This window comes from Montipora foliosa, chromosome 2 (genome assembly GCF_036669935.1).
Source record: "Montipora foliosa isolate CH-2021 chromosome 2, ASM3666993v2, whole genome shotgun sequence".
In the NCBI taxonomy this organism is placed as follows: Eukaryota; Metazoa; Cnidaria; class Anthozoa; order Scleractinia; family Acroporidae; genus Montipora; species Montipora foliosa.
The window spans coordinates 63,916,328-63,925,430 of record NC_090870.1 but is presented as its reverse complement, the minus strand read 5'-3'; the positions used below and the strand labels follow the sequence as shown (position 1 = coordinate 63,925,430).

General features: G+C 39.6%; 2 protein-coding genes across 5 annotated transcripts in view; both read left to right on the top strand.

Annotated features, from left to right (window-relative positions):
- Window positions 1-846, top strand: part of LOC137985343 (uncharacterized) — a 12,262-nt gene extending 11,416 nt beyond the window's left edge. For 2 of the 4 annotated variants that reach the window (XM_068832948.1, XM_068832943.1), the window contains one exon: window positions 1-839. This exon is cut by the window's left edge and continues 2,170 nt beyond it. The gene's annotated coding sequence lies outside the window, so the exon portion shown is untranslated. The other 2 variants (XM_068832931.1, XM_068832936.1) reach the window with 2 other exon arrangements.
- Window positions 847-5,045: 4,199 nt separating this feature from the next.
- LOC137985247 (transient receptor potential-gamma protein-like) overlaps window positions 5,046-9,103 on the top strand; it is a 38,226-nt gene continuing 34,168 nt past the window's right edge. Inside the window, exon 1 of the mRNA XM_068832838.1 lies at window positions 5,046-5,105. The gene's annotated coding sequence lies outside the window, so the exon portion shown is untranslated. The remainder of the gene's footprint in view (window positions 5,106-9,103) is intronic.

Below are 9,103 nucleotides of genomic sequence, written 5' to 3'. Positions count from 1 at the left end.
TCTTTTGTTATGTAGATCGCTTTTGCCACCCTTGCAAGGATTTATCATGCAATTTTTGATGGCTAATTAATGACTGTTTTGATCAAAACCGGAAAGACTAAAATTGGAGATTTAACCACAGGTGGCCCAAGCTCTGGGTTGTGTTTTGAATTTAGAGAGCCAGGGGCACCCGGCGATAATCTTCGGTGAAATATCTGTTCGGGAGAGTCAAACTGTTCTATAAATTTCGGTTCTACGTTGCCAGACAGCTACAGATTTCTTTACTAAAACATCACCTAAAAGATTCGCAACCAGGGAAAAGTACAGCCAAAACGATGATAACATCACTCAAGTAATCAGATTAATTAAACAATCATGATATTAATACAACTAGTTCTCTCAAATTGTTAGGTGTCACAATAGATTCTGAGCTGAATTTTTCAGAGCACATTAACACGATTTGTAAAAAAGCCAGTCAGAAAATTGGCGTCTTACTGATGAGACTTAAAAACTTGATTCCTACAAATGCTAAACTTGTGCTTTTTAAAACAGCAATACTGCCACACCTTACATATTGCTACCTAGTGTGGCATTTTTGCAGAGCCAGTGATTCCCGCAAAATTGAGCGGTTGCAAGAAAGGGGCCTGCGTGCTGTTTTTAGGAACAATGCTAGCTACTCTGAAAAGAGCAAAACTGCCTAGTTTACTGAATAGAACACTACAAGACATCTGTGTCTTGATGTACATAGTCAAGAACAATCGATATCCCCCCTATATTAGTGACATTTTTATTAATCATAGATCCAAGTATAATTTAAGGCAGTTTGATTTCTCTGCTGTGAGGCACAACACGGTAAAATATTGAAAGCACTCCCTTCAAAAACAAAATACGTACTATAGATATAGTTACATTAATGGATAACGGATGCAAGTGTTGTCATCTTTGTAATTCGTAATTCGTAAATCATACTATATTCTAAATCTGTAAATATTGTAAATACCATTATGTCATTTTTTATTATTTTATTATTTTATATACTTATGCTTATATTAATATTTTATTTTAATTTATATTTATTTATTTTTTGTCCCCTAATTAGCATAGGTTTTTAACCTAAGCTAGGAGGCTCTTTTAGACACTTAAATAAAGTTTCAATCAATCAATCAATCAATCAATCAATCAAAGTAAAACTCATCACAATCGAAAGATAGCATACGTATGTCGAAACAAGTCTTGTAAAAAATTTCAAAATGTTGTTTTATCAAGTCATTTCTCATCTGCTCTTTTCAAGACCCTTTGGAAATATATTCTTAACTAACCATAGGCAGCCCAGCTCGGTATACGATTTATAGACTTTGTATGGGAAAATTAACTTTGAGCTTATAAATGCTAAAATAAGCTGTAAATGTAGAAATAAACTTCACTTACCTCTACACACGGTTGTCCTCGTCTTTTCTGTGCAGTCGGAGGGCAAAATGTGTCCGTTTTAGCCGGGTTTGTGGCTTTCGAATTTTTACAATGTTGTTAGTTGTCATTTCCTGTCATAAAGAGAAGACGGGAATGACAACTAACGACATTGTAAAAATTCGAAAGCCACAAACCCGGCTAAAACGGACTCAGTTTGCCCTCCGATTGCACAGAAAAGACGAGGACAACTGTATGTAGAGGTAAGCGAAGTTTATTTCTACATTTACAGCTTATTTTAGCATTTATAAGCTCAAAGTTAATTTTCCCATACAAAGTCTATAAATCGTATACCGAGCTTGGGCTGCCTGTGAACTAACAACCCATCCACGTTTTCCCATCATGGAGTCTCTGACATTGGCATAAATTGCCATTTTCTCATATTTACGTCAACCTATTCGAGATTGGCATGCTCTCATAGTTTATCGTCTTTCTAAGGTAAAAAGGTGACCCCATCACCATTTCGGTTGCGGTCGTTTCTTTCAAGAGAGAAACCAGATATACCATAGCTCTTCAAAACTAGACACAGTCATCGACCCCCGTTTCATTTAGGGTTAGTAATTTATATTCTGTGTGCACTTCTGGGCCACCCTATGATTGAAATTCCGAACGTTTTGTACGTCAAAATACACCCTGAGAGAAGAGGCCCTTTGATCTTCTTCTTCTTCTTCTGGACACAGTCACATGAAACCGGAAATTGTCGTCATTTCGAGTGTCCACGATTTTCAAGCAGTTACACACGAGTACGTTTTTCCTTGACGAGTCATTTTATTTGCTATATTTTGCTGGTAGGACTGGGTGAGCCGACACTTATAAAAAAATCTATGAAATGAAAATCGGGGGTGTTCCCTTGTCGTGGAATGGCAGAATTACCCAGAATTCTTTTCGGGCACGTACGAGGCAACTTGAGAAGCACGAGACTGGCCCTCGTGAAATGGCTGGCTAAAGCGAGGTCGGAGGTAAAAGTAGTGAGAGGGAAGATTTCTAACCCGATACTAAGGAGTATCCCTAACTGAGTTTTCTCTCCGGTCTTCTTGTCATGATGTTCGCGGAAATTACATTCTGTCCCTCAATAAACTTAGAACAACCAGTCATGGTCTTAATTCTTTTTCTTACTTCAGTATCAGCTAAGTTATGGAATGGGCTACCTGATTTTATGCGTACTGACTGAGTTAACAGGTTTTAAAATGAGAATCCAGGCCGCATTTTGTATAGTTGCTTTTAAAAAAATTCAAACCCAAGATAACGAGCATTGCCTTTTCACTGCCATGTTGTTATTAAACTGTAACAAGAGCCACATCGCCGAGCGCCGTAATTTGCCACTTTTCCGCTTGCCGACCCGTGTAGACTAGCTGGTATGCCAGCTTTTAAACACGAGCACTTAAGTGTCAAGGAAAAACTTGACGAAGGAATTTCTGAAAATTTATACCTGTGATTTCTGTTGAATGGGAAGCGCCCTTTGTCAACTTCTTATCGAAACATCTAAATTTCGTAAGCCACACATGTACGCATTGAGGAGTTTTTTTTTTTAAGGCAGTTATCAACTCAGCCCGTGAGTTCGACACAGACGGACGTGCGCTTAACTCTTCCTTGAAACATTAATTATATTATGCAATTATGAGGATTATAATTTCCCCTCACACAACGTAAAATAAACCTCATTGTATACTGTAAAGCTGGTTTGGCAACCGAAATATCGCTGATAATTTAAATGCTATTGATCCTATGTTGTATGGGTCGTTTGTTCTCCTAATAGGGACCTGGAGAAATTTCTGATGAGCAGGATTATCGTTCACGGTGAGTTTCCTAATCTTCCATTGAGCTCATTTCGATAACTGAGGACTTCATTCCATCGTCAAATCATCGGGAACAGTAAAAGTTCGAAATTCCAAACGTTTTGTACGTGAAGACTTCTTCCTCTTTAATATGTAGGAAGTTCGAGTGCCTCTGCTCACAGGATGTTCAAGTGGTGAAGCCGGAAATTGTTCAAGTTACACACGAGTGCCTTTTACCTTGGCGAGTTTTATTTGAACGAATGAACAAGTTTTCTTTGACAAGTTTTCACTGTAGCCCGCAATACAATTACAGAGCTGACGACATTCAGGGGCACCCAACGACCAATTTGTTGTAAAATGTATTATTATACCCCAGTTAATGAAAATAAATGTTATTAAGGCATTTTCAGGTGTTTTTCAGTGTTGCTGGGAAAACATTATCTGTTCCTTTTTGCCAGCAAGACACACAAGAAATTTCCCAGCCAGCTAGATAAAATTGGTTGGTTTCCCAGCCAGCTGATCAATTTTATTTCCCAGCCAGGAATTCCGCGCGCTTTCAATTCCCTCGATCCAAAACGACCAAACAAAAGCGACAAAACCGGGACAAAACAGGCTTTTTCCGCAAGCGCAATCACTCTGACGAGCCGTCGTATGTTTGGGAGAGGGAAGGGGTTCTTTTTTTTTTTTTTTTTTTTTTTTTGGCCGTCCTTAGTCTTCAGAGTTTCTACAGCCAGCTCGGATTGAAATGCCAGAAAAAGTCAGTAATTTCCAGGCAAAACCTCTATCAATAACAAAACTTCCCAGCCAGCTCATCGAAACACCTGTATTTTTGCCAGCCAGCAAGATTCCTCTGGGGAACAGATAATGTAAGGAACAGATTCGTTGGGTGCCCCTGGACATTTTCATTTTTTGGCTCACGCCTATTTGACAAGAGAAAAGAGGTTGCTGGCCAGTGTTGTGGCTTTTGCTTTACTTTGATATGCATTCATAGCCAGTTCCAGGCTCCCCAGATAGTCGGGAAAACGAAAACTACTGCGTGTGAAAAGCGAGTGCATTTTTTTCTCTTTCCGCACTATCTGGGAACCTGGAACAGGCTAATGCAATTACAGACACACATGAATGCGAGCATTTAGTGCCAGGGCCATGGTTGTTGTTTCGGTCTCTACAGTAATCTACTCAGGTTTTCACAAACTTCCTGTCGATCTTAGGGATTCAAAGAGAAGTGGCTTGGATGTACGGGAATCGGTCCAAGTAAGACAACGAGCACTGCCTTTGTTACAGCCCGTACTCGTTCTGGAAGAGTTACAAAGAAGCCTAAGAGACTGGATCTGTGAATAGTTATACTAACCCCACCCTAGTGTGTAGGACTTAGAGTGTCATGTGACTTTCGTTGTTGTTCCCGCTCTTGTTATCGAAGGTTTTTGAACGTCTAGCATTTCGCTCGTATACATCCCCTTTGTAAATCGATGTGTAGCCGAGTCCAGTGGATTAAAGTTGTGTTACGCTTCAGTGTCTCGTCGTAAATCCTAACAGCCTTTTCCCTGACGTGTTGTTATCCGCCGGCGGGTCTAAAACACAGGTCACAATCCACAGGTCACACGTTGCAACTCATTGTTTCACCCTCAATTCGGCTAACCCTAGTCCTAAGGTTTCTTTTAGGCCTAGGTTTAGCCGAATTGAGGGTTTTGGGTTACTTTCAGAAAGGTAAAACAATGACCTGCAACGAGTGACCTATGGAATGTTGCCTGTGTTTTGATTGGTTAGCGTAATAATTTGTGACCGAGTTGGATTTTATTTGCATTTTAACAATCTATAAAGAATCCACTGTAATTATTAACCTTGTAGTTGACCGTGCTGCTGACTTCTCTAAGGACTTGTTCACAAGAGGTAAGTTTAAATCAGTTTCTAAAGATGAACGATCTCTGAATTCACATTCAATCTGGCTCCTCTGACACTGACCCACTGACCCAGGAGTTCAGGCGTCGGTTGAACTTAACTTATTTGTTTATCCAGCATAGGCCATGCTAACCTTGGCCTTCTCAGCTTAAAATAATCATTTAATAAATCATTTAAAATGTTTAGTTTCTTACTAAGATGAACTGAAGTGATCATCGCACGTTCACGTTCAATTTATCATGATTTATAATCAGTTATGTTTTGCTGAACTCATCCTCTGACAGAGGCCCCAAGTTCAGGCGTCGGTTGAACTACTTATTTGTTTATGTATAATAGACCATGTTGACCTTTGTCGTCTCAGCTTAAAATAATTACTTACCGTAATTTATCAAGCTTAAAGGAGCTGTTACACTGTGAAATGTTTCGTGCAACTTGTGCGATGTGTCGTTGCACGAAACATTTCACAATGTAACAGCGCCATAAAACATCAGCTTTTTCACGGTTATACATTCAATATTTTATATTTTCATTAATTAGTTGAGTTTAAGCTTAACAATTCGTTGATAGCTGGGGACAGGATCCGATTTGCTTGTGTATAGAATCTTCGAATACCTATCAAAGGCCTTGGCAATGATCACGGTCGCCCGGGTTGAATGTTTTTTTTTCGGGATGAAAAGTAATAATTAAATCTTGATATTAGCGGGCAAGTCAGAACTTTAAAGAAAACGACAAAACATGCAAATTAGTTAAAAGCTTCTGTAGAACGAGAGACACAACAACGGGAGCTTTTGTTATTCAATGATATGGAAATAAGCATTAAGTGGCCCTGTATTCTGTAGTTAAGCCAGAAGTTGAATTTATAAGTAGGAAAAAGTGCTAATTATGCTAGTAACAACGAAATGTACATAAAACGTGACAATTTATAAAAGGATAGTTTTAGATTTACGTGATGTAATTGTACAAATGGTTGTTGGCCGATTAGTAGGGCACATGTGCCCGGCTGTAAGATTTGAGAGTTAAATAAAGTTATTATTATTATTATTATTATTATTATTATTATTATTATTATTATTATTATTATTATTAAATTCACTTATTTCGCGTCTTATCGATCGTAGGCAACAGAATTTTACTGAAAAATTTCAATAGCATCGAGGTCTCAATCATTAAATGACAACGTTATTGATATTGCATCTGTGTTAAATCATGCAAAATTTTAATGTTGATCGAGCGTAAAGCCGCGGCTACAGGAGCGATTTTTGTCTCGCGCCGGTGGTGCGATTTTTTTCAGATTTTGTCGCGTCGCCTGCGAGCCACGGTGGCTACACTTGTGACAAATTTTGGTGACAAATTGAAGGCCGCGCGAATCACATACTTCGAGACACCTGGGCACTATAAACAGACATTCCTACTTTAATTTCATCGGCTAATTACTCCCTAGTCGCGTCGCAAGCGCGGGCAAAAAGTTGTAGGGTGGCTACACGAGCAACTATCTCTGCGATTTTGTCACGAAAGTTTCAACTCTGGCGACTTTTTTCTTCCGATTTTTTCACCTGTCGCGTCATCAGTTCAAGGGTGGCTACACGTGTGATTTTCATCTCACGCTGACGCGACGCGACAAAATTTGAAAAAAATTGAATCACCAGCGCGAGCAAAAAATCGCTCTTGTAGCCGCGGCTTAAAATTATACGATTCCCGGGTACGATGCCCAAAGGATTCTGTTTCACTTCAGTTAAACTGCAGAATACCCAGCAACTCACTTGCATTGCCTTGTTCGTCAAAGAATGCAGCTTCTTTTCGGATAAGCGTTGCAGCGCCATGTATTCAGAATACGAAAAGAAAAACACTGTAGAGGGTTTTCACACCACGTCATCAAAGTTTGAGTTTCCGAATTGTCACCTTGCGTGACACCATGTTACAAAGTTATTTGGTAGAAAAAAAATGTGTATGCCTTTGAATCTACAGTCTGAGTGTTTCAAGTACATTAGGCGATGTGCTTATACACATGCATTTTATCTCATGAGCGAAAAGTAAGCGTTTTCATGGCTAAGTGAATTCCAGATGTTCCTTGTGGATTTCTGGCCGCCATATTGGTGCACAAATGGGTGCACCAACATGGCGGCTCCATACAAAACTCTATAAAATTGCATGTAAACGCTTCGACAAGTAACTATGTACCGCACAGACCTGAGAATTGGTTAGACAATTTATAAATGTGTCTCCTACAACATTCCAAATTTGTGGCTTATTTCATTGAACGGTTTCGATTTTATAATTTTTTTGTTGCGTGACAGTGAAAACGATCTACTTATTAAAAGCGAACACGTTTTATAAGTCATTTCCGACCATATTTTTTTACTGCAAGAAATGAAAAAGAAGCTTTCTTAGATGAGAAGAAGAGGATTTGATTGTAATTGTGGAAGTACAAAATACTTTAATCTCCTAATCCTATTTAAACCCGCAAATATGAGGATTATAATTTCCCCTCACTCAACGTAAATACCTCATTGTATACTGTAAAGCTGGTTTGGCAACCGAAATATCGCTGATAATTTAAAAGCTATCGATCCTACGTTGTATCGGTCGTTTGTTCTCCCGCTAATAGCCCGACCTATCCAATCGAACAAAACCGAACAAAAAAAAAACCAATCGAACCCAATCGAACTCCAATCGTTCGATTGGGTTCGGCAATCGAAGAAAATCGAACACCCATTTTGCTGTGAGTTCGATTTTCGAAGCAATCGAACCAATATAATCGAACAAAATCGAACAAAATCGAACAAAATCGAACTAATCCAATGCAATTGTCCCTTGACGCCTCCGTGAAACTGAGTAAAACACGTGGAATATAATCATTGTCAGCTTTCATTGAATAAACAGGAACTGAACATTATACTGCAAGAAAAGGGAAGGGAGTTAGCGGTGATTTCACTTTCACCTTCGGAATTTTCCAATACCACGTGCCTATCATGCGATTATACCAATCGTTCGGTAATCGAACGTTCGAGTTCGATTGGCAAAATTTTATTGTGGGTTCGATTTCAGCAATCGAACGATTGGTGTTCGATTGGGTTTGATTGCCAAACTGTTCGATTGCATAGGTCGGGTAATAGGGACCTGGAGAAATTTCTGATGAGCAGAATTATCATTCACGGTGAGTTTCCTAATCTTCCATTGAGCTCATTTCGAGAACTGAGGACTTCATTCCATCGTCAAATCAACGGGAACAGTAAAAGTTCGAAATTTCGAACGTTTTGTACGTCAAAATGCACCCTGGTCGCGAAGAGGAAGGGACTTCTTCTTCTTCTGTAGGAAGTTCGAGTGCCTCTGCTCACAGGATGTCCAAGTGGTGAAGCCGGAAATTGTCGTCATTGCGATTGGCCAGGATGTTCAAGTTACACACGATTGCGTTTTGCCTTGACGAGTTTTATTTGAACGAATGAACAAGTTTTCTTTGACAAGTTTTCACTGTAGCCCGCAATACAATTACAGAGCTGACGACATTTTCATTTTTTGGCTCACGCCTATTTGACAAGAGAAAAAAGATTGCTGGCCAGTGTTGTGGCTTTTGCTTTACTTTGATATGCATTCATAGCCTGTTCCAGGCTCCTAGATAGTCGGGAAAACGAAAACTACTGCGTGTGAAAAGCGAGTGCATTTTTTTCTCTTTCCGCACTATCTGGGAACCTGGAACAGGCTAATGCAATTACAGACACACATGAATGCGAGCATTTAGTGCCAGGGCCATGGTTGTTGTTTCGGTCTCTACAGTAATCTACTCAGGTTTTCACAAACTTCCTGTCGATCTTAGGGATTCAAAGAGAAGTGGCTTGGATGTACGGGAATCGGTCCAAGTAAGACAACTTGCACTGCCTTTTCCCTGACGTGTTGTTATCCGCCGGCGGGTCTAAAACACAGGTCACAATCCACAGGTCACTTGTTGCAAGTCATTGTTTCACCCTCAATTCGGCTAACCCTAGTCCTAAGGT